Source organism: Stegodyphus dumicola, chromosome 8 (genome assembly GCF_044657685.1).
Source record: "Stegodyphus dumicola isolate Sdum_Otavi_A_Nest chromosome 8, ASM4465768v1".
Taxonomy (NCBI): Eukaryota; Metazoa; Arthropoda; class Arachnida; order Araneae; family Eresidae; genus Stegodyphus; species Stegodyphus dumicola.
This window is the reverse complement of record NC_140775.1, coordinates 29,234,975-29,261,924: the sequence shown is the minus strand read 5'-3', so window position 1 is coordinate 29,261,924 and position 26,950 is coordinate 29,234,975. Positions and strand designations below refer to the sequence as shown.

Here is a 26,950-nt window from a genome sequence, read left to right as displayed (position 1 = left end):
GTTAAACGGTGTCGTGTATTATCAGAGCTATTGATAGGCCACCATTTCTGCTAATTCGTCGTCATAAATCCTAACACTGTCATTTGTAACTTCACTTTATCAGTAGCCGGCTGACTAAAGAAGTAAAATACTGGTAGTTCATCTTGGGTTTAGTTATGATAGCTCAACAATATGCTTGCGCATAATTTGGCTTGATCAGTAGCCGAGTGGCAAAAGCAGTAAAACACTGGTAATTCATCTTGAATTTGGTTATGATAGCTCAATAGTATGTCTGTACATAATTTTCAAGGCTTGCCTCATAATAACGTGAAGGCGAAACAGTTAATCCAAGAAAACTTAGTATCCTTTAGGAAGACCCTTTTCACTTTAGAGATATTAGGTTAATTCGAAGCAGGAGACATGAAAAATGAGCAATGCCCTCGCCGGGACTCGAACCTCGGACCTCTCGAATACGCACCGAATGTGCTGACCATTACACCACGAAGGCATGCTAAGAAGGCGGGAGAATTACCTTATATAGTCCCCCTTTTAAAGGGCGACTGGGGATTAGGGAACCCAATCGCCAAATCCTGGTGGTGGAGATTCATTATCCACCATCGTTTTTTAGTTCGGGCGCCACAGTAGAGACATCAGGTTATTTTGAAGCAGGAGATGTGAAAAATGACCAATGCCCTCCCCGGGGCTCGAACCTCGGACCTCTCGAATACACGTCGAGTGTGCTGGCCATTACACCACAAAGGCATGCTAAAATGGCGGGAGAAATATTTCATAGCTTCCTTTGTCGTATGGTACAGATGATGCTTTAAAATAATCAATTGAAGGTCGTAATGACTCCCCTGTTCATTTACGATCGTAATGTGTGTTGTTATCACTCCGTATAGGAAATTAGCGAATTTTAGCACATTAGAATACTCGACCATCTTCTGAAGTGGTCGATACCATGTTTACGAGTTAAAATGGTGAAATGGCCTTGAAGTGTATGTTCTAAGGTAACATACTATAATATAGTGTACACATAAGCATTCTGAAGATTAATTCTATAGTACAACAAAAGAAACTAGACATTATATATATATTTTTTCTTTATTGTGTATTCTATTGATCTGTATGCAGTTTTAGCAGCTGAAAATTTATATTTGCACTATCGTATAATGTAAATCTTAATGAGTAATCACGTGAGTAATCAAATAATATATAAATAATTTGGTAATTATTATGTTCGTAATGTAATTAAAATCAGCAGATTTATGTTCTATAATACCGTATCATATAAAGCCTATCTATAAAGTCATATATGTAAATAATTAGCGCATAAATAATGTGATTGCTATTATATCTGCAATGTAATCAATCTCGGCTAATTTATGTCTGTAATGAGTTTTTTTTATAAATACACATGTGACGATGTCAGAGCATTTTTGATAGATAATATAGATGGTGTGAAACCAGATAATGGAAAGACAGATAATTTAGCTAATGAATTGGCATATTTTTAAAAATTTCTTTTGCTTAACCCATTCCTAGTAGGGAATGACAGCATTTGCTGAAGCCTTTTCTCATATTACATCAATCGGCATTTTTAGTTTTAGATTTGCTTGCAATATTTATTTTTGATTAAGGATCGAAATTTTACGATTTTAATAAAGATGTGAAAGCAAAAAGTACACTGGTTATCATAAGTTAAGGAAAAATCACGATTACTGAAAAAGTTACATGTAGAATTTTATGAAACTTACCCACAATATACAACACATAGTGGTATCAAATAACATAAAAAGAAATTGCCAGACAATTATGGTAGTATAGAAATTAGCACATGTATAAAATGAACAAATCGAAGATGTCAGTTTTCTATAGTAAAAGTACCTTCAATATGGAATATAATCGCCTCTAGAAGCAATACAGCACATTCAGCGATGTGTGATGCTTTCAATTATGCGGTCTATCAGTTCCATAGGAAGCGAGAGCCATCGCTCTTGCAAAGCAGTTGCAAGCACGACAAGAGTCTAAGGGGGCGGATTGAGAGCAGCTAGACGTCTCCCTAAAGCATCCCAAACGTGCTCGATAGGATTCAAGTCCGGGGATCGAGCTGGCCACTCCCTGCGCATAATTGTTTCCTGTTGAAGATAATTAACTACGATACGAGCCCTGTGTGGTTTTGCATTTTCGTCCTGTAACAGGAAAGCATCACCTATTGCCCCGGCATATGGGCGCACATAAGCATCAAGGATGTCATTTCTATAAACATGAGCGTTCACTCATCCCCTTGGAAAAACATGGAGGCCTGTGCGTCCACGCAAAGAGATGCCACCCCAAACACAGACACTGCCTCTTCCGTATGCATCTCTTTCCCGGATGTTTGACGGATGATAACGGGTTCCAGGTTCTCTCCATATCAAATAACGCCTACTATCGCGCTCTAGACTAAACCTGGACTCATCCGTAAAGAGAACAGCCCTCCATTGCTCAGGCGTCCAGTGGACATGTTGTCGTGCCTACTGCAAACGGTCCCTCCTATGGCGTGACTCGAGCGCCACACAAATGGTTGTTCGCCTCGCATACAGACCACCTTCGTGAAGCCTTCTACGCACAGTTGATGTTAACACCAACTTCCCGGTGGCTGCAGCAAGGGAGGATCTAAGAAGAGTCGGAGTAGCGGTTCTATTCCTGAGTGCACATAATGTCAAATATCGGTCATCGGCGCTCGTCGTAGCAGTTGGCCGTCCTTGGCTGAACCTCCTAGGTGCCGAATCTGTGATTTGAAATAGCCTTCAAAGTCTATGAACCACAGAAGGACTCACGTTAAGCCATCTGGCCACTTCTGTTTGACTTTATCCTGCCTCTAGTCTCCCAATGGCTCTCAATCGTAGTTCTGCAGGAAAATGATGCCTGGAGGTCATTGTTACGAATTGACTATCTCAGATTTCTGATGTCACTATCACGGTGAAATATGCGGGCTTGCTCTCAAACATGGACTTTTTATGCTCCTCGCAGATGACGTATTCCGAGTGCACTGCCACTAATTTGCGTATTGGAGTTTTACTAAGCTACTCTTACATGTCAGCATATGCAAATTTTACACGGTTTGGCTTATTTTTGAGGGAGTTATCACTATTTTTGTGATTTTTCCTTAATTTATGATAACCAATGTATTTGGAAACCTCTACATTAATGTTAAATTTTAATAATTAGAATAAATTTGAACTCAGTAAATAACATTACATAAGAATGTAATGTTATTTAATAATTTCATTCATATTCAGTTACACACTCAAGTGAGTGTGAAGAGTTTTAAAAGAAAAGAAAAGAAAAGAAAAGAAAAAAAAAAGTCTGAAAGCTTTTAGATTTCATAATACGCCCAAGGGGGAGTTTTTTAATTTATTTATTATTTGTTTTTAAACACACATCTACATTTCGAGAGCATTTGGGCTGTTGTCCTTTTGGACTAAAATATTTTAAAACAGCATATCATTAGAATTTCCAATAGACAACCTCGCGCCGATGGAAATAAAAATTTTTTTTTTTTTTTTTTTTTTTTTTTTTTTTTCCCGTTAGTGTTGTCAGTGGTCGCTTTGAACTTGATGAGTTTGTTAATAAAAAATTCATTAAAGTTTTACAAAATATGAAATAGACAATAAAAAGAATTCAAATCCAAAATTCAGGTTACCAGATGTTCATATTCGGGTACATTACTCAAAATTTGATGGCTCTAGGTACCATTATTTTTTCACAATGCGAGAAACGTACATACGTTCATGAAGATTCTTCATTATTTAATTAATTTAAATATAACACTGGGTGATAATATTTTATTGCAACAATCTGAAAAGTGATAGAACGGTTTTAGTGATTCGACGCAAAGTGTCGATTCGAGACTAATAGGCTACGCCTCTTTGGGCTAAAAAACGAAATTTAAAGGAAAAAAAAGGAGAAAGAAAGAAAAAAGAAGTTTAAAAAGGAAGAAAAATTTTGAACTAAATTTTTAGAATAAAAAAAAGAAAGAATTTTAGAATAAAGAAAGAAAAGAAAAAGAAATTGATTGCATATTTTTAAAAACTTCTTATGCTTAACCCACTGAAATTTGTAAAATAAAAATTTCAAGGGGAAAAAAAGAAAAAGAAATTTTTTAATTTGAAAGAAAGGAAAATAGAGAAAAATTTTTAGAATGTAATAAAATACAGATTTTTTTTTTTTTTTTTTTTTTTGTCTTATCAAAGAATTCGATTCTGAAACAGAAAGCCAGTCTTTCAACAGAACCAATCATTTTTATCAAGATGACTTTCAGCACATTTCGTCAATAAAATCACTAGTTTTTAAAGATATGATTTCTTTTATTGCTTTAAATGATAAAACGAATGGAATTTGCTTTCTCTTCTTCTTTTTTTCTTTTTTCAAGTGAGCTGCTTTGTGATGAATGAACTTCCTGGCCAACTTGGAACCAAAGAAGCTCATCATAGGAAGGCGAAAAAAAGATTTTTTGATTGCAAGCCAAAAATCTCTTGAAGCTTGTAGTAATCTTGTCAAAAACTGGTAACACCACTGTCACAATACAATACGTGCTTTTTAGAAAATATGCAATTGATTCTAATTAGGTAGGGCACAAAAAACCTGATTAATTAGCTGTCCTATTCAACCTAAGTGTTACTTTAAATTTAATAAAACCGGTAATATCAATACCAGATACTTCGCAAGCACAGATAAAATATTGTGACCTATATGAAAAAAAATATACGTGTTTAATAATAAAGACTTTTTTATATAAGGTAACGAATCATACTAATTTTTTTTATCTGCTTCCCCACAATGAAATTTTCAAGCATACGATTGCTGTTTGTAAAGTATTTTTATAATAAGTTTAAAAAAACTTTTGATTTTGCTACTCTAAAATAATTTATAGGAGAATCACATGCAATTTTAGCATAATTTTCTGCAAAAAAATTTTGATTTTTATGTAAGTTTTGCTCTTTTGAAATGAATGCTAAGTCCATCATTCTTTTTGCTGAAATATTGATCACACTGAACAACAGTTTTGCAAAAAGGAGACTGCAAGTACTGCAGAATGCAAGACTGGAGTACTAATCTGTTTGGTTAGTTTAATTTAATAACAATGACAGAGTGATTGCGGTTTTTTTGATGCTGGAGATGTGAAAAATGTGCAATGTCTTTGCCGGATTCGAACTCCGAACCTTCCGAACAAGTATCCAGCTTGTTTCCAGTTTCACCATGAAGGCATGCGGAAAGGAAAGAGAAAATACTTCATGAAATCAAAAATGAAACACATGATGTGCATACCATGTTACATCCCAAATGGCAACAATGCTTGTTGCTGTAAACTCTGCTGGTACATAAGTTTTACAAGCTCAGGTAAACAGCAGTATGTGAGTGGTTGAGTGTTTCCCCCAATTAAAAAAAATTCTATGTCATTTACAAACGTATTAAATGCATTGAAAATTTCATGTGGACACTATATGATTTCTTTGTAGGACTATTAAATTATAATTTTTTTTTGTTTTTTAGATAAGTAAGATATTTATCTAGTCCGAATCTAATTATATTTGATTAAATTATGATTAAATTATATTTGATTAGACGAGACTCACAGTCCGGTGACTCTGTCACCAGATGGTCTAATTAACCGGCAATATAAAATAAAAGAAGTTTTGAAAATTTAAATTCAAATCCGAACTTCAGGCTTATGAGGTAAAAAAGTATATGATGGTTTAAATTTAAATGTGGAAAGTATTTATAATATTTTTTGCAGCCCAACATAGCAAGCTGACCAAGGAATTGTCTAGAACAGCGGTCGTCAACCCTCAGAACTTCACGGACCACTACATATGTAATTTTATATTTGGTGGACCACTAATATGAATTAAAAACAGGTAAATACATTTATACAATAATAATCATCTGACTACACATATTTCATTCACATTGAAAAATTACATGAAAAGCACACAAATTTTACCTTTTTGTACAGAAAGCTTCACATTTCTATGTCACTGAAAAGGAACTTCACGAAAAGCAAGAACAAATCGGCAAACGCAAAGCAATATCAATAAACTGATAGTGTTATGGTGCCAATTTTTAATTATCAGCAAAGGCGCTATCGATCAACAGTCAGGCAAAACAAAAACGGAAACTTCCAGTGATGGAATTATAAACAAGAATGCAGATGGTTCTCATAAAAATCCATCAAGTTGCCTATTGACACGGAAAGAAACTGTGTCATTAACGACCGCAATAGCATATGTTTGTAATTCAAAAGGAAAGAGAATTCCAATTCGCGCTAATACTGAAAACAGCAGCATATCCATAGCTATCAACTCTCACTTTCAAATGTCGCTAGATACATTTGGGAAAGTAGCTAAATAGTCGGTGAATTCAGAAGGAATTTCGCTAAAAGTAGTAGCTAAAATTTAAAAAAAAAGTATAATCCATATTCCATAATAGTTTTGTTAGTCGTCGTTTTTTAAACTGGACCTTCATAAAAACATAAATAATGTCTCAGTTTATCTGAGGGTTAGCAAAACGTTATTATGGACTACCATTGTTCCGTGGACCACCGGTTGGCGACCACTGGTCTAGAATACAAAGCTGAACTACTGATCCTATTTCATGCGTCGAAGAGTGAATTTTGAAGGTCTTGTCCATGATGTCCAGGAACACTTCACGTTGAAAGACTTCAGATTAAGTTTGTCACTTGCTTAAAAAGATTTTAAGAACATTAGTTTACGTCGCTGTTGGTGTAAACCTGACTATGTTTGTAGAAGGCGAATCGAATGAAGAAGATTCTCTTGGTTTTAGAAGACGTCGGGTGCCCGTGGCAGGCATCTTGGATTCAGTTACATTTTCGGAGAAAATTAGCATTAATGAAAAGGAGGTGTGAATTGAATTGATGTAGACAATTTGATTGCTGTCACATTCTCTCAAGATGACAATGAAATAATTGGATATACACTGGGAAAGGAGAAAGATTATGAGAAGAAAAGGGAGGATGAAGCTGAAGGCGACATGCAGAGTAAGAAAGTAAGGTGGAAGGAAGCTGAAGAAGAATTGCAGACTTTTAAAGGTTTTTACATGAAATGTTCATCTATGTCCGTACATAATGATAGGAAGCTTCACTGTAGTAAACACAGCGAAGTTTTTAAACTATGAAGATAATCTTGTAAGCGGAGAGACATTTAAAATCATATACTTCGTGTTATAATAAATATGGTAATTTTGAAATTATGTTTAGTTTGTTTTTCCTGAAATGTAAAATCATGTCTATGTGTTTTAATCTTAAATAAGCTGTACAATTTTCTACATTATTTATTTCATTGGGGCCGATACACACGACCGAGGGACTTCGTGGACTGGAATTTGTACTGGCGGTATCACAGAACGTGAAAGAAAGTTCTAGAAATATGTATTCAATTACCCGGAAAAATCTCTTGCCATTGCTACCGGTTAAAACAGACTTTATTGTATTTTGTGTAATTTCTCAGTGAGCATGTTACAGGTTAAGGGTTAATACAATATTTAATTGATATAATTTACAACTCATCTAACCGATAAGACTAATCATAATAATTTACACCATCAAAGTATTTAATAAAAGAAGCTTCTAACACCATAATGCTAAGTATTTCAGCTTCAGAATAATCGTATGTGAACCGCATAGCAACAACCTTTATGACATTTTATTATGATTTTATGTAAATAAATGAGCATTTATAGTTTCTTTTTAAAGCTTTTTTCAGGCTTTTTATGCAGCGCGTAAATATCTTATCTATAAAATCATATATTTTAATCTAAATAACAATCAACAAAAAAGCTGACTTCACGGTCCAAAGATACGAAAGATCTGAAAATAACTTATTAGCATGTCTTGCAAATTTGAAAGAATCTGTTGTAAACATGTTGGTTATTTATAAAGAGCAAAAAAATCGCTGATCGTCGAATTCCCCAAAGATCGGCTCGTGCGAGGACTTAGGCACGTGGTGTAAACAGATTCTTCTTTCAGACAGGGCAGATCAAAAGTTTTTGAAAACGGTGTCTTGTACGTTAAAAAAAATGTATTTATAAAATAAGCTTTTATTTAAATCTCATAAAATAATTATGAACTAAAAGAAGAAAAATAATTTACATAGTTTCATGGGAAAAAGAGAGTAGGTAGTTCCTCTCTACAAAATTCATTTACAATTTTATATAACTAATAATAAAAACATGGATCGCCTTAAATACATTTGTTAAGATAATGGCCAACGCAAAAAATAAACTTTTATTTAAATTTTATAAAATAATTATGAACTAAAAGAAGGAAATTAATTTACATAGCTTCATGGGAACAAGAGACTAAATAATCCCTATTTAACAAAATTCTTTTACAGCTTTATATAACGAATAATAAAAACATGGAGCATCTTAAACAAATTTGTCGAGATAATGGCTAACACTTTTGGCAATGAAATGCAACTATTAAATTTCGTTATACAGGCGTCCGCGCTTTAAAATTAAAAACGAAATTTTGTAAAGAGCAGTATTTAATTTTTTCCCTTTTAAACTTTATGATAAATAATATTTTTCAGTTTTATGTTTTCAGTTTTTTAGTTTTATGAGTTTTAAATAAAAGCTTATATTTTTATTTTTATATTTTTAAACTCAATTACACGTTATCAATCAAATTATTCAATTGAAAAATCGCCTTTCAACAGTGAATCTTTTATTTGTAACAATTCTGTTATATCAAATGGTTGGGGGGGGGGAAGAGGAAATATGATTTTTCAAAAAAAAAAAAAAAAAAGAGGGGGGAGGTGGAATGGAAGGGGGAAAAGGGGGAAACAGAGAAATTTCAAACAAACTTCAACTTCTTTTAAAAAATTTCTTTTCGCTGTATGCGATGACGAAGGCAGTGAAATTCTGAGAGTTTCAGTTTGTTCAAAGAGCCGCCCAGGCGGTATAGTGGGTAGGGGAGCCTACTGGGATACTAAATGGTCCGGGTTCGAATCCTGGAGAAAGCATGGTTGTAAAGGTCCCTTCATAGGAGGCAAAGGTGGCCCATCTATTAGGTGCCTCCATAATAAAGTGACCACCACCTCTGGCCTTAGTTGTGCCTAAGCCGAAGTCGGCTGAGGGCCCGCCATTGGTTATAAAGAAAATTCTTATTCAAAAAAATATGTAAGAGAAATCGTTTCAACATTAAATTTAATAAAATCAAAGTCGAATTTTGAAGAAAAAAATCGCTTCATCAGGTTTTAGTGTAATCTACATACTACATTGTGCGTGCAAAATTTGAACTCGATAGCTCAGGAAGTAGTTTAAAATCGATGATAAAGTTTTGACCATAGCGAGAAACACCTCGAATGAGCGAAATAAAAATTTACAATTAGCAACTTTATACAAAATAAAATCGATCTTTTGAATATTTTCTGCAAAAGTATTCTATGCTTCATTAAATAAAGATATTAAATAAATATCAACTTAATTGATAAATTTTGGACATTAACACATTAGCTGTCATGTGTATAACAGGAGAGTTCTCAATCAAAGCTTTTCACTGTAAGACGAGGATCCGATGTATTGATTGACGACTGTGCAGGAATTAAAATTTAAATTATGCAATAGAACCATGTAGAAATGCTCATACTTCTGCTTTAAACTTCGTTACCAAGTTATGATAACCGCAGGTTATTCGTTCGAGGATATGCGCGAATAACAGCGAACGATATGTAGAACAGAGTATCCATGCAAGAGATATACATTCGATGCATTTTAGGTGACAAATTTGGTACATTATCATTATTAATAAATAGTAATAAAATGCATTGTGCACTACTTAAGCTTTACATGCTGTTACATTGTTAATACAATAATGCATAACTTAACTGTCGAAAATTTTTGGTTTCTTACTATTGGATAAGACGTCTTGGTTTAAGTTGAGAAGCATTGATAACATTAATTTCTCGCCTTAATATTGTTACGAAATGTACAGGCGCGGTGAGATGGCTTCCCCGCAAAGCAGTTTTAGGGTTGCCATAAAATACCAAGGAGGGCAGGATTGCCACATTTGGGGAGAAATCTCCCATTTGGCAACATTTGACGACAAAACTGGTGATATACCATGGACGGTTGGAGAACCTTCTGGAACAATTTCTTACCGCGGTTTATCCCAGAATGTTCCCGAACACAAGCCGAAAGCTGTATAAACCCTGCTAGTCCGCAGTCAGGCAGTGTGTCTCTCATCGAGAGTGAGTGTGTCTCGTCTAGCGAGTCAATCCCTGCGGAGTCGATCGATTTGACAGCCGGGCAGCGAGTGCCGAGTGGGTCGTCGAGTCCACTGAAGGAGTCTGTTATGTATCGCGGTTAGTGCATCGTCGAGAGAGTGTGTTGAGCTCCGGGATAGGCTGAACCGAAGAGTCAGGAGCTGTGCTCATGTGTCGTCGAGTGCATCGCGAGTTGCAGCGTGGAGAGTCTCGAGAGTACGTGGAGTTCCGAGAACGACCAAGCAGAGTCGGGAGCTGTACTCCGGAAAGCAGAGTCGGGTGCTTTGCAGGAAGCTGTCTCCACCGTGATAGCCTGATAGCCTGAAGGCTGTGTCGCTGATCGTGTCAGCGTGTTTATAGTAGATCTTCGACGATTGTAAAACGTGTTTTGGAGCTGTCCTGACAATACTTGCAAATAAAGTGTGTTTCAATACTTCATCAAGCGTCGTCGTTATTCACTCCAAGTCTACACGAACCCCGTACGAACGTGAAGGAAGGAAATAACGCTACAACTGGTGTCAGAAAAGAAGGAAAAACGTAACAATATTATCACTTAAAGTAAAAAACGTAAAATCAATGAATATCACCTTCTAATTTCATGAACAGAAACAAAATGAAAATGATCGTGAATCATATTATGATATACTAATGTATTATATATAACGCTAATTGAAAAGATTAATCCAGCGATAAATGCTTAGTTTTAGACATAGAAAATATACATCTGGGAACAACAGGGGTCTCTCTTCAGGAATGAGTTCAGATGAGAGAGAAGTTTCAGAAAGAGACATTTAAAGGTGGAATATTTATTCATCTATGTCAAGTTTTAAACGAAATTTTTCAAATGAAAACATTTCAAAAGTTCTTTAGCAATGCTTAGTTCTGAAATGAGCACTTCAGGCAGTTTATATATTAAAAGGCCATTTGCCTTCAATTTTTCGTATCTCATAGAATAAAATAAGCTACGAAGATCCTGAGAGACAATGACATTTATTGAAAATTGTAGAAGCTCTTTACAAAAGGTCAAAAACTCATGCTGTATAGCAAAAATTTTTCAAATGAAAAGTAGGAGGAAATGTAGGAGGAAAGAAATGTTTCCTTATTTAATAATATCAGTTGAAACTGTATTCCAACTCCCGTAAAATATCCTACACAAACTGAAACAAAACGAAATCTAATTTTATCGCTTTTTTTTCTCTCTAGATCTAGTTTCTTTTTCTTTCGTAAGTTAGTACGAAATATTTTGTTGGGTATGTATTTGTATTTGATTTGATTTGATTGATTATGTATTGTGTATATTTTTGCTTGTATTTATATTTAAGTCAGCACCCTATTCGAAACTATCCTCTGTCTGCGCAGCGTACAATTTCCACGAGCAATGTAAACTTAGTAAAACGTTCGCATTTCACAATTTCTACGGATGCTAACTACTTTATTAATCCAAATTGTTGCCACAAAATATTAGAGCCCTGTATTATATTTAAAGAAATTAAATAATGAAAAATCTGCATCTTAAATACGTATGTATGTTTCTCGCTTTGTGATAAAACAACGTAAATAGAGCCATCACATTTTGAATAACGTACGTCTCCACCCGAATATGGGCATCTAGAAGAACAAATTTGGAATTCGTTTTATTATCTATTTCATATTTTGTAAAATTTTATCGAATTTTTGATTAACAAACTTTGTAGAGAAATTAGGTTATTTTTGGAAAGCAGGAGAGATGAAAAATCAGCAACGCCTTCGCCGGGAATCTCACTACGACCTCTAGAATACGCGCCCAGCGTGCAGACCACCATACCACGAAGCCATGCCAAGAAGATGAGAGAAATACCTTATAAATTAACGATTTCAAAGCGAGCAACGGCAACATTATACGGGAAAGAAATTTAATCTCCAGTATCGGAAATTCTAAGGATATTTTCATTTTAAAATTATTTTGCGATATTGCTGTTGAACTGAATTCTATGGTTTATGTGCGAAGAACCATCATAGTTCTTACTTGAGTAAAAGACGAAACACCTTCGCATTTATTAATTATTGTTCATTGAACGGGAGTTGATTTGTTCCCCTTGAAAAGTCAACTAATTTCCGATCAATAGCGATAATTACTTGTTATTAATTTTTAATTTTTTTTTAGTATAAGTTTGAAATTTTGTTATTCATGATTTAAATTCAAGTCCCCGTAAAACGTTTTCTTCATAATTTACATTCAAGTTACCTTAAAACACAATTCTCGGAATTAAACTTCCTACATATGGGCCCTCTTTTCTGATACTTTTACTAAATTTGTATTAGGAGATAATATAATCAATATTTCTTTAGTAAATAAATTATTATTATCTTACTTTGCAGCTATTGCGCAAGTATTAGAAAAAATTGTTTTCGAACTTAGTGAATTTTAGATTATTCAACATTATATATATACATTTTTTACTTTAATTAATATTTATTTAGTCTACTCTATTTCTATTTCTTATTCTATTTTGCCTATCGTACAAGGATATAACGCAACAACTAGTGTCAGAAAAGAATCTGACAATCTTTCTAATTTCTATTTTATCTTAAATACGGATACTAGTTGCTTTCTGAACAAAAAATTTGAGTAATTGTAAATGTAACGGGAGCAAAACGTTGGCAGGAGTCACATCTTACTAATTTACCACTGTTACGAATTTACCATTTACGGATCTAAACTAGTCACATCTTACTAATTTACCATTTACAGATCTAAATCTTGAGTTTTTTTCAAGGCAGGTGTTATTTTACTAGTTAATATACTTAGCTATACTTTTTTTACAATTTACAAAATTTTACTTAATTCCCTACGCGGATTTAAATAAAATTTTGGTTTAAAGCCAATAAATAAAGCCGTAGAAAAAATAAATAGCAAACAAATTTAAACAAATTGTTACGAATTTCGCATATATGTAAATAATTTTAGTGAAATTAAATGTGAAATACTAGTATCTTTTGTATAATGTAACGCGAAATGTTTGAAAGAGTCGAAGCTCTATCAGAAAAATAAGATTACAGGAGGAAGTCTATTTAACATTGATTAAATGGCTTGTAGAGACATTAGGTTATTTTTTGGAAGCAGGAGAGATGAAACATCAGCAACGCCTTCTCCGGGAATCGCACTACGACCTCTGTAATACGCGCCCAGTCTGCAGACCACCACACCACGAAGGCATGCCAAGAAAGCGGGAGAAATACCTTATATACATTCTTGTTTAAAGAGCGACTGTTGCCGGGAAGCGCACCACGAACATCTGTAATACGCGCCCAGCGTGCAGACCACTACTCCGCGAAGGCATGCCAAGAAGGCGGGAGAAATACCTTATAACTTAACGATTTCAAAGACAGCATCGGCAAAATTGTACGGGGAAAAAATTAATCTCCAGCGCGCGAGACTGTTTATCGGAAATTCTAAGGATATTCTCATTTTAAAATTATTTTGCTGTTGAACTGAATTCTATGGTTTATGTGCGAAGAACTAAACTGGCGAGATCGCTAAACGTCCATCTTTAGATGCACTTTGTATTGCGTTGTGTTTAACGTTTTTAGTATTTTGAAATGTAAACTCACTGTGCTCTGTGACACTGAGAACAGCTGTACGAGGTTTTTTGTGGAAAGTTTCAGAGCTGCAAAATGTTTCTTTTGCTAAAATAAATTTTGTCAAGCTATCTTCAGGTTGCATTCATTTCATTATGAACCCGTACACACGCATCAATATTCTTAATGTTATCATGACCCAAAAAAGCTTTACATTTAGGTAATAACAATTATATCTACTGAGATATGATAATAAGTGGCTTGAATTAATGTTACCAAATATAATTTCTTCTCTTTGAAAACAAATAAAAGTCTTGTCTCACTCCCAGTACCTCTGTTTTCTCTTTGCTATTGCAGTCCCTCCAGTGGCCGAGTGGTTAACACTGCTGAATGCTAGTAGTTCGACCTGGATTCGAACACAGAACATGCTGGTTGGTTTATGTGATTGTTGTTATATGGCTGACTTTCGTGGTTTTTTTTCCCATATATAGTGGCCCACCAGCGACCGAGCGGTAAAGTCGCTGAACACTGGTAGTTCGGTCCGAGGTTCGAATCCCGCGACGGGCTGGCTGCATGGGTGTTTTCGTGGTTTTCCCCATGTGTAAATTTCGTGGTTTTCCCCATGTGTAACGTGTATACGAGCCAGTTTCCCTTAGAAAGTCCTCCACGAAGGTACCCCTCCCATTAGGCAGATAGCCCTAGTGTGCTTTGCCATAATTAAATACACCACACCACTCATATATAGTGTGAATATTTACATTAGAAAGTAGTTAAACAAGGCAATTCCTTCCCTTAAAAGGTAGATAGCCCTCGTGTGTGTTCAGGTAACCTAACTTCTTTACAGTTGCATTGTTCAGGATTATAGCTGACCAGTAAGGAAATATAGTTATGGTGTAGAGACATGAGAATTATTTCGAAGCGGGAGAGATGAAAAATGAGCAACGCTTTCACCGGGAATCGAACCACGGACCTCTGGAACACGCCCCAGCGTGCAGACCACCACATCACGAAGGCATGCTAAAAAGGCGGGAGAAATACCTTATAATGTGATGCAAAAATGTAATGAATGAGTGTAGTTTATTTGAATCAGCACGGAAGTTTTTCTTTACTGATGCATTATAATCCACTTTGTGCACGGGGAAGAAAAGATTAAAGCATTTAGTCGACTTGACAAAATTTAGTGTGCTCTATTCACGTTCGCAGTTACATGGAACGTCGTTTGCTTACAGCACTGTTAGCTTATTACAACACTGTTAGCTTATTACAACACAATCAAAGAAATCACATTAAATTCGCTACTTTGGAATATTGCTTGCTTGCAGTAAGTATTGTTTGAATCTTAGAACAGAATTAAGCAAATTAAATTGAAGTCCTTTTTTTTTTTAGAACACTGCTTGCTTGCAGTATTGTTTGAATCTTACAAGAAAATAAAGAAAATTACTGTGAATGCGTTATATTTTCGGTACATTTCATATTTGCAGCATTATTTAAATCTTTCAACAGAATCAATAAAAATATATCGAACTCTTTCCTTTGGAGCATTTCTTGCTTGGAGCACTGTTTGAATCTTACAACAGAATCATGAAAATTACATTGAATTTCTTTTTTTTGGAACAATGCTTGTTTGCAGTATTGTTTGAATCTTACAAGAAAATAAAGAAAATTACTGTGAATTCGTTATATTTTCCGTACATTTCATATTTGCAGCATTATTTAAATCTTTCAACAAAATCAATAAAAATATATCGAACTCTTTCCTTTGGAGCATTTCTTGCTTGGAGCACTGTTTGAATCTTACAACAGAATCATGAAAATTACATTGAATTTCTTTCTTTGGAACAATGCTTGTTTGCAGTATTGTTTGAATCTTGCAGCAGCAACAACAACAATAACGAAAAAAAAAATTACTTTGAATTCGTTTTTTTTTTTAACACTGCTTTTTTTGCAGCATTATTTGAATCTTACAACAGAATTCAGAAAATTACATTGAATTCGTTCCTTTGGAGCATTTCTTGCTAGCAGCATTTTTTGCATCTTAAAACAAAATCAAAAAAAATTACCCTGAATTCGTTTCTTTGGAGCATTTCTTACTTGCAGCATTATTTGCATCGTAAAACAAAATCAAGAAAGTTACATTGAAACATTTTCTTTCGAACATGGCTTGTTTGCATTATTGTTTGAATCTTGCAGCAAAATCAAGAAAATTACTTTGAATTTGTTTCTTTGGAACATTCCCTACTTGCAACATTGTTTGAATCTTGCAACAGAGTCAAGAAGGTCGCATTGAATTTGTTTCTTTGGAACATGTCTTACTTGCAGCGTTGTTTGAATCTTTAAACAGAATCAAGAAAATTATATACTGAATTCGTTTCTTTCGAACACTACTTGCAGCACTGTTTGAATCTTCAGCAGAATTAAGAAAAAGGGCACTGAATTTGTTTCTTTGGAAGATTTCTTGCTTGCAGCATTGTTTGAATATCAAGAAAATTATACACTGAATTCATTTCGTTGGAACACTGCTTTCAACATTGTTTGAATCTTGTAATAGAATCAAGAAAACTGCATTTTGTTTGTTTATTTAGAACATTTCTTTCTTGTAGCATTGTTTGAATCTTATAATAGAATTAAGAAAATTACACTAAATTCATTTGCTGTTCTTGTTTCAGCTGATGATACAAGACAGAATATCTTACCGATCATGGCGTTAACACCTGTGGTTGGTAGACAAGGATACTGTTACGTTTTTTTTTTCTGACACTACGTTCGTACGGGGTTCGTGAGGATTTGGAGTGAAAAACGATGACACTTGATGACGTATCGAAACACACTTTATTTAGCCAATATTAATCAGGACAGCTCCAAAGTCACGTTTTACAGTCGTCGAAGATCTACTATACACTCACTGGAAGAATCAGCGACACAGCCTTCAGGTTATCAGGCTATAACGGTGGAGACAGCTTCACTGCAAAGCACCAGAGTACAGCTCCCGACTCTGCTTGGTAGTTCTCGGAGCTCCACGTACTCTCGAGACTCCCCACGCTACAACTCGCGATGCACTCGACGACACACAGACCACAGCTCCCGAATCTTCGGTTCAGTCGTTCCCGGAGCTTAACACATTCTCTCGACGATGCACTAACCGCGATACACTAAGAGACTCTTCGATGCACTCGACGACCCGCTAGGCACTCGCTGCCCGGCTGTCAACTCGATCGACTCCGCGCGGACTGACTAACTATCTAGCATGCTATGCAAGGCACTCTCTCTGACTGCGGACCAGCAGGATTTATATAGCTTTCGGCGTGTGTTCGAGAACATTCTGGGCTAAAATGGTAAGAATTCGTTCCAGAAGTATCTCCATCCGTCCATAGCATATCGCCAACTTTGTCGCCAGATGGGCGATTTCTCGCCAAATATGGCCACCCTGCCTTCTTTGTTATTTTATGGCAACCTTAAAACTTCTTTGCGGGGAAGCCATCTTACCGCGCCTGTACATTTCATAACAATATGGCAGAAGTGGTGCTATGTGCATTTCTTGAATATGTATGATTATTTGTCACATCTAAACAATTCCGAGGTTTGGGATTTATGATTTATTAATTCCGAAAGCGCATGCGAAAGCTGTATGCCAAATGGAAAGGATCATTCCATAGAGGACTTATTTAAAAAAACTGGTTCGTATTTCCGTCGGACACAGAAAAATCTAAGAAAATCTGACACAGAAGCCCATTCACCTGCTAAGAATAGAACCGGAATAAACGTACAGTTCTCTTGAACCTTATTTATGTGATAATTGGTCGTATTCTGAGTTGAAAACAAACTGTCTTTCGAATTCTGACTTTATTTTTACTGTTGCAAAGACAAAAAATTTCTGGCAACTCTAGCGTCGCAAAATTGCAAGTGCTTCATTTTGAAGAAGAAAATATTTCGTTCATGACTGACCAAAAGGTACTTTCTGGAGGAAAGATTAAGGGAAAAAATTGCATATGTCGTCATAACAATAATTTTTATACATAAAAATGTCGAGAAAAACTTAATGAATCTTCTGAAGCAAACCGGAGTAAAATGAGAAAAATAGAGAGGCTGGTGTTGTGGAATGCGAGTTAAACATAGCCAGTATGGAAAACCAGATGAAGAAAAGCGTAAGCAAATATTTTGCTTTAATAAGAAGAAATGAGAGTTTTTTTATGTGTTTTCCTCAAAATCCTTTCCAAGTTTAATGGCGATGTTTACTGTATACCTGTGACATAACAAGCTGCAACATTCTTTGCATTTTGCGAAGTCATTCCTTTGTGAGATATGTCTTTGGACAGCTGTCTTAAATCACATGACGAAATCTTGAAATATCAGACAGACATCAACACAGCGCGCGAAACTCAGCACGTGAGCCACTCGTGTAGAAAGATGATTTTATGAATGAAGTAATTTCGTCAGCAAAGTTTTTGACCAACATGAACCCAATGACGTCATGGAAGTGGTCCAATAGTGCCATATTCGTGATTTTATCAGATGATTGCAGATCGAAATGGCAACAAATATATTTATTTACGTTTGAAGTTTAGATAAAACGTCTCCTACACAAAAAACTGTGGAAAAAAATAGAGGCTACGAACTGTGCCTGTAACTTGTTTGACAATTATCAAATATTTTAGAATTCAAAGTCATAAATAAGCATGTATTGAAACTAAGATAGCGAAATGTTCTGAATTAAATAATAAAAATTAATAAATAAATACACAATTTTTCTAATGTATTCAGATGATTTTTATAATGGTTCCAACTACGGGGGGGGGGAAAGAAAGAAATTACGCATGCAGCTTATCAGAATCTCAGTATTAAAGCTATTCTTGACTTAAAACTTTGTGCAGTAAAATTCCAGAACGTAATTAGGGAGTAATTTCTAAAATAAAAATGTAAAGACACTTATAAAGGAATATTAATTAAATTTTTATGAACTCAAATATATAAAACATTGAAAAACATTAAAAAAGTACAAAAACCTTATAAGGTATTTTCTCTCTCCTTGCCGCATGTCTTCATAGTGTAACTGGAAGCAAATTCGGCACGTATTCTAGAGGTACAGGGTTCGAGTGAGGGCACTGCACATTTTTCCCATCACCAGTATATATATATATATATGTATAAACTAATGATTCTACAACTGGCATCCAAACTGAAAGATGGTGGACGATAATTCGTCACCACCAGGATTTGGCGATAAGGGTCCTCTAATCCCCAGTCGCCCTTTAGAAGGGGAGTATATTAGGTTAATTAAAGCACATAATGCCATGTGTCGGTGGACTTTTTCCCAGAGCATCTGAGTCACGCAGAGTCGTTCGTAGCTCCAAAAAACAAGCCAAAAGCAAATCTCCGGAGAATGTAAGGTATTTTCTTCCGCCTTTCCGCATGGTTTGGTGGTGTAATTGGAAGCGTACTCGACGCGGATTTGAGAGGTTCAGGTTCGAATCCCGGTGAGAGCATTGCACAAATTTCATGTCTCCTGTTAGAAAAGAAACCACCCACTAAATGACTGTACAACCTAAAATTAATAAAAAGAGAAGAAATATATATGAATAGATTGTTGTCAACAAAAAGGCCGAATTCATGGATGTTCCAAAAAGAAAACATCATTTATTTAATTAATCAAAATAATATCAACAACATTAATACACTACTACAAAATAGCTAGACTGTTAGCCCTGCGTTCAAAAGCTTTAATGTCTTCTGAAACGATAAAATCTTCTATGTACTTAATTTGTAAAGCATTTCTTCGATATAAAGGTTTCTAAGTACATAAAAATGATAACTTTGACAAAGGATTCGAGGAATAAAGAGCAGGAGGCACAGTTCTGTATTCAAAAAGAAAATTTCAAAAAGGTATATCTGTATTCAAAAATATTCACTGTATTCAAAAAGGTATATCTGTTGCGCAGTTCTCGATGCGATATGGAATCGTGTCTTGCAGTAGAAATCCAAAGCCTACAAAGTCCAAAGCAGGAAGCAGCAGGAGCAGGAAGTTCAAAAGCTGGCTTCTTGCTGTCTAAAACTGATTGAATATCTGCGTAATGAGCAGATTTGAATATATTTATGACATATCTTTACAAGACTCATCTTCTGTCAAGGTCTGACTGGAAAAAATAAACAGTAAATGATATTAGCAACCATATGGCAGACGTTATCTTATCTGGTTGTCAAAAGTGTATTGGGAATAAATACCTCATGAAGCTATCTTTATCTCCAGCCTTCTGCGATGTTAACAGTAGATCCACTTTCCATCAGTACTCATAACACGTCTCGAGAAGCTTGTCTGCTTGCTTCTGCTCAAAAAGAACAGAATCGTTTTCCTATCGGAGTGCTCGTCCATTACTCATGCATTTCAAGCTGTTTTATGCTATTTGCTATTACTAAGCAAGTCGGACTTTCAGTTTCTGGGCGATATCTCCGGTTGTTTAATATAATTCAAGAGTAACGGGCTCTGTTTATTAATGAAGAAAGAAAACATTTTCTCTGGTGAAAGAGAGGGCATCAGCTATCTTGCAGTTAACTGGGTGATGATGGGTGATTACTCGTCACAATTATGCCGCGACGTAGATGACTGGCCCGGTGGCGCAGAGGCTGGCGCATCGCGCCACACCACCACAGGTCCGGGGTTCGATCCCCGGGCTGGGCAAGGTCGACTCAACCTTTTATCTCTTGATTTTCCATCACTTGGGTCGATAAAATGAGTACCAAGTTCGCTTGCAAACTAAACACTGGTGGTCCTGCGACAAGCTGACCACTTGTTCAGGGCCTTACGCACCCCGGGGCCCACGGTCAAGAAAGCAGATTTCAGGCACTGCAGGCCTTGGCCCATTAAGGCTGTTACGCCACTGAGTTTAGTTTTTTAGTAGATGATTGCAGTTTTGAGGAATCACAACACAATTTTTCCAGTGCAGAGCATAAATTTATTTTCTGTAAAATGTGGCTTTAGAAATGCATATCTGCTGAGCTGGAGCAACGCGATAATGCAATAGTTATGCAACGTATTACATTTTGAAACAATAGACCATGTCAACAGACGACTATTGCATGTTAGTGAAGCAGGAACTGGAAGAAAAAAAAAAAAAAAAAAACAGTAAGAGCCCGGCTGTTTATAGGGATGCAAAAAAGTCTTTATCTAGAATCTAAGCAGGGATTGGTCAAGAATTCTCGATATTGCGGAATGCACTGCAGATGTCGGATTTTAGAAGGGTACGTAATTAAATCTAAAGAAGAAATTTGAAAGGCTATTGCTAATTAAGTTAGTAATTTATTAGTGATTTTTTTATCTTTGAAATTCTCGCTCTCTGTTCTGAAAACAGTAATCTTTTCTTTTCCACTGTGTCATTTTGACACTAAGCCATATCATATGACTCTTACATAACGTTGGTGACGTAAATGAAACTGAAACTCAAACACTCAATAATAATTTTGCAGCAATATTTATTACGTAATCAAATACATTGAAGAAAAACCTAACTCCTTTTGAACTCATTTAATTCTGAGCACAATTGCACTTGCTTTCTACACTTCGGTCTTGCTGGACTGCTGTCTGCTGCTCTTTTCTTACTGCAAAGCTATCAAAAATGTAAATATTTTGAAATGAGCACAAGTAGTGTGCCAAGTTGCTTGTAGCCGCAACATGTTCCCTGAAATAAAAATAAAGATTTAATCTACCTCGGCTGCTTGTTTCCTATTCATTATGGATCAACATTTTATCCAATCAAAATTGTTGCTTTCATTACGGATACAACATTCTACCATCTATGCCATCAATATTTTTACGCCATCAACACTTTTAAGCTCGCTTCATTACAGTGGATGTATGCATCATTCTATATATATATTTAAAGAAACACTGTTTTTGGACTCTATTATGAAAGTAATACTTATTAAATTTTATGACGTTTTTGATGATTAACCAGTATAGAAAGATGAAAGAAAGCACTGCGACCGTTACTGGTATGTCCGGGGCAACACTAATAATATAGAATTTTCTAGCAATAATTTTATTAATTTATTGCCAGAACTTGTACTGTTATTGATTATAAATTAAATTTTAAGCGTATTTTCAGCAATATGGGTTAACTGAGATTTTTTTTTTTCATTTGGATTTTCCAAATAATATGCTACTAGTTTTCATTCCTTCTTCTTCTACTTATTTTTTCCCTTTTTTTCTTTTTATGCATTTACGGCTATTGCGTTTATCTGTAGAAATAATTTTCATTACTAAATTATGACCCCAAACTCAGAAAATACTTTATGTTACGTACTTGATTTTGGGGTACTATAATTATTTGAATAAGGGCTTTGGAATCTCAGCAAAAATTATAACTTCAGTGATAATGAAGAAATCCTGGGACTTAAATTAAAACTCTACTATTCGTAACTCATTTCGAAAAACCATTTTCAATATTATCTTTATGCTAAATAATTTAAATAAATAAAATCCTATTATGAATTTTTATGAACGACCTTAAAAGCAGGAAAAAAAAAAAAAAAAAGCTGATTGTACATTTAACTAGGTTTAAGCTAAACAGATGGCTTGAATCACATGACGAAATGCTGAAATATCTGACAGACACCAATAGAGCTTCTGAAAACGCGCGAACTAAACACGTGCAGTTCACATGAAGATGTTTTCAAGAATGACGGAATTTCATCAGCAAAAGTTATGACCAACCTGAACTCAAGTGACATCCCACTCAGATCTATATTTGTCACATTTGTAGTTTTTATCAGAAGATTGCAAACTAAAATAGCAACAAAGTGTATTTATAGTATTCGAAGAATACATAAAAATTTTCTGATGTGACAACCTTTCAGATGCTTTTATTTCCTTTGGTTTATCATAAATTCTACCGTCGTCATGGTTGATAATTAAATAAAAATAATTAATAAAAAAAGATGACAACAAACTGAGAAAAGAATACCATTTAATATTTGTTAATATAAACACAGTGTATTTTAAGAAATTTTTTCAGTGTTTTAAGAGAATGAATTTAACATCAGTTTTCATGGAGAATATATACTTTTGCAATAAAAATGCTAAGCACGATAATTTGGTTGTTGAAAGCCGAAGAGAAACACCCCGACACAGAAAACCTTGAGTTTGACGTAGATTTAAATCAAATTCAAGGTTCTTGTGTTACTAATAGGGTTATTGATTAAAAATTAGTTATTTTTTATTATATTTTGGAAAAAATATTTAACTGTGTAACTTTTCTTATTCTGATGAGAAATATTTAGACATTGATTACATCTGCAAAGTGAATGCGTAATGTATTAAAATGAACTTATCAAGCAGTACTGGCATGACACTCAAATTATTTCATTGATATTATGTAATTGACACATGAATATATTCTTTTAACGTCCCATTGAGAATTGGAATTTTGCAAGAAACAATAATATATTCTGCTTACATTTCAACTCTAAACTTAATATGAGAAAATACAGGGATCGAATGCTTATCTAACAGAGCACTTCAAATTTCAAACCAGCTTGTGCACTTGTGCACTTTCTAGAAAAGCCATAAATCGAACTTGGGCTTGCCAGGAGGAGCACGAGGACAGTACGTAATGCAAAATGTGTATTGTAAAACAACGAATCCACCAAACAAATTTCCCCACCATTGGATAATTTATGTATGGAAAGCTCCTTTTGCATCCGGACTATCCCCACCTTATTCCTGGATTGGGTCACGGTTTGGGCCTCAGTATGTTGGAATTCTGTAGGAGCATATATTATCCTTGGTGTTTATATCACTATCAAGGATTTTCAGTGCATGCTAATGGACCAAATCCATCTAATTATATACGGAAGCAAGGGCTAAGAAGGAAATGTGCTATTTCACAACAACTGAAAATTGTCGACAAATTTGAACGTGAAAGTGAGCATAAGAATCTTCCATGTCCCACACTTATCCCTAATCTCAATGTTATTCAACCTTTTTGAGGTATACTGGAGAACAAAGTTAGAAAGCGCTTTCATTCTATAAAGAAGTGTACCCTAAACTTGGAGTTTAGTGCTTTCATGCGCTTGAAGGATGTTCCACACAAAGCAGTTTTAGGGTTGCTATAAAATGGCAAAAGAATTCAGGATTGCCACATTTGGCGAGAAATCGCCCATTTGGCGACATTTGGCGATATACCATGAACGGATGGAGAACCTTCTGGAACGATTTCTTATTAGTTTAGCCTAGAATGTTCTTGAACACAAGCCGAAAGCTATATAAACCCTGCTGGTCCGCAGTCAGTTAGTGTAAATGCCTCGTCTAGCGAGCTGATAGTCAGGCATTGAGCGAGTGTCTCGAAGTCTAGCGCCGAGTTGCTCGTCGAGTGCATCGAGAGAGTCTTTTAGTGCATCGTCGAATTTTGTCTTAGACTGTACTGAGTAGAGAGCTATACTTTTGTGTATCGTCGAGTGCATCGCATGGTCGAGTGCATCGCATGAGTCTTGAGAGTACGTGGAGTTCCGAGAACGATCAGAGTTGGGAGCTGTACTCGGGTGCTTTGCGGTGAAGCTGTCACCACCGTTATTGCCTGACAGTGTGAAGGCTGTGTCTCTGAACGTGTCACCTTGTTTACAACAGTTCGACGACAGTAAAAGTGATTTTGGAGCTATCTGATTAATACTGGCAAATAAAAGTGTGCTTCGATACTTCATCAAGTGTCGTCGTTATTCACTCCAAATCTACGAACCCCGTACGAACTAGTGTCAGAAGAATGCAGCCATAAATGAATGGTCTGTTTTAAGAATCTTTAACTCTTTCAGTCCCAAATATATATTTGTCATTCTAAACATCTGAAATTGGTAAAAATCTAATCATTTTGCATTCAGAATAAAAGGGTAAAAGGAAAAAATTCACTGGAAATCGCGAGTCAAAATGGACAAATGAACGAGTCAAAATGGGACTGATTTTGTTCGGAATCACAAGGGGTTGACGCAAATGAATTTGAATATGTATTTAATATATTTTTAAGAAGTAATGTATTTTAAAAAATGAAATACTAAATAGCTAAATTCATACATAATAGCTAATGCTAAACAACATATTTGATTTAAAATACTTTAATATATAAACACTATTATTTATCTTATATGAAAAGCTTTGAAAAATTTTTTGGTGTTTTTTAGTCATAGATGAACCTAAAAATTTTCACACATTAGTCTAGAGCAGGTTTTTCTCAACCAGGGTGAATCCCCCCCTGGGACGAATTTCATAATTTTAGGTAGGAATGTGGTCAGCTTGCTATTTACTTATTAATTATTTAGCTTTAGATTATAAATATAAAAAACTACATCTATTCAAGTTTGTTATTTATCAATATTTTCTATACCTTTTTGTTCAATTTATAGAACATATTAAAAAATAATCTATATTTAAATACATGTATATAAATTTTTGGAGGATTGGAAAGGAAGGGGAGAGAAAATGATCATGTAGCAATCATGAAAGGGAAGGACATGGGGCAAGATCGTTAAGAACCACTAATCTAGAGAATATAGCTTTGATGCAAAGCCTTTGTAGTATTTAAGAAACTTGGCCTCAATATTTTAAAAATAAGGCTTTTCACTTTGTGAAAACGGCATAGCTATCATTAAAAAAGAATTGAATAAAAATACTTAAAATAGTGTGAGCAATCTTAATTTAAAAAAAAAAAAAAAAAAACATGCACTAACGCATTATTCCATCGACCCGCCAAATAGCGCCATTTAGCGCCAATTCTGGATGAAGATATAGAATTCCGAAATAACGATTGGTGACTGTTTCTGAAATTTCCGCCAAAGGTCAACGGAATAATAGTACATAAGTACCAAATAGTTACTATCACATTTGTTATTATAACATATCTTCAAATTAATGTAGCAAATCATATCAAAAGTACTTTTGTTAATTGCAAAATTTTATTCAAACAACGTATATTTAAACATTTATTTTCATTCTTCTTAATTTATTTCAACTCAAAAAGAAAGCATTTAAGTATAAAATGAAATGGCAGATAGTTCAGTGTTTTTTTCTGGTACTCGGCGAATAAATTATTCACTTTTTTCAGGTAACTAAATTAATCCCGTAAAGGGTTTGAAAAGTTGAGCATGAGATGAAAGCACGAAATGTCCGAAAGTTGGTTTTCCCCGCTGAAAGGAAAACTTAATTGACAGAAGAAAAGCCAGAGGACAGTGGCTTATAAAATAAACAGCAAGCCATCTGTAACACACCAGCACAAGAATTATAATGTAGCAGATGTCAACATTGTTTCTTTCTGTTGTCAATAAAGGAAACACTGAATAAACAGAACTTATTCTGCTGTCGTAGTAGAAAGTGCTTTGTGATGCACTTTTTCGGGTAAATGACTAAAATAATGGATACTTTACTTGCAACATCAAAAATAAGAGAGCCGGCAGTACAAGAAAAGTAGCTTCTGACGTATTGCATTTCTGACATCCACAAATGGACTCGCTGATAACAGTATCTTTAGGACAAAAGAATAACTTCTGCAGAAAAGGAAACTCAGAGTTCTGTGAAAAAAGTAAACTCAGAGTGCATTATTTAAAGTCATATTCATGGAGGTTAAAAAATCTTAGTTTTGTTTCCATGTTGTCCCACATACGGAGTTAAAAACATTCTTTTATTAATAGTACTAATGGTATAAAATAGAATAAAAATTTCCTGATTTTGGAAAATCAAATTGACATATACTGTTTCTAAATGGTGGACAGTGATACAGTATTCGAAAAAGATGCCCAAATTAATAAACCCAGAAAATGAATAAATATTCTTGAGCCGCATGATTGGCAGTTGCAGACTGATTGATGCATTAGACCCAATCAATGGAGATGTTGTACATTAAATTTATGTAAAGCATCATGCCGAATAAAATTAAAAAGATAAGCATTCTAAAAACGGAAATAAAATAAATAGGTATACAGTAAAAAAATTAACACCGAAATTCATCAACTACTCAGAAATAATAGATTTTTCCTTTTTACTTCCTTGTAAGAAATACAGGAATCGCGAAAATTTTCGGGTTTAAGATTTCAACGGAAATATCCATTTTCACCATTCTCGAATCAATTTTGACTATTGTTTTGTTTTGTGTCTGTACTTACGGATAGAAGAGCTC

At 34.9% G+C, this 26,950-nt stretch overlaps 2 long non-coding RNA genes across 18 annotated transcripts in view; one reads left to right on the top strand and one right to left on the bottom strand.

The window, feature by feature from the left end:
* LOC118186613 (uncharacterized) overlaps positions 1-26,950 on the top strand; it is a 746,791-nt gene that overhangs the window by 285,605 nt on the left and 434,236 nt on the right. The gene's annotated exons all lie outside the window — the stretch shown is intronic.
* LOC118197774 (uncharacterized) overlaps positions 1-26,950 on the bottom strand; it is a 465,671-nt gene that overhangs the window by 211,647 nt on the left and 227,074 nt on the right. For 5 of the 17 annotated variants that reach the window (XR_015042522.1, XR_015042520.1, XR_015042518.1 and 2 more), the window contains one exon: positions 21,247-21,472. The exons of the other annotated variants lie outside the window; for them this stretch is intronic. This is a non-coding gene — a long non-coding RNA (uncharacterized LOC118197774). Of the gene's footprint in view, positions 1-21,246; positions 21,473-26,950 lie in introns of those variants that run through there. 17 annotated transcript variants of the gene reach the window in all.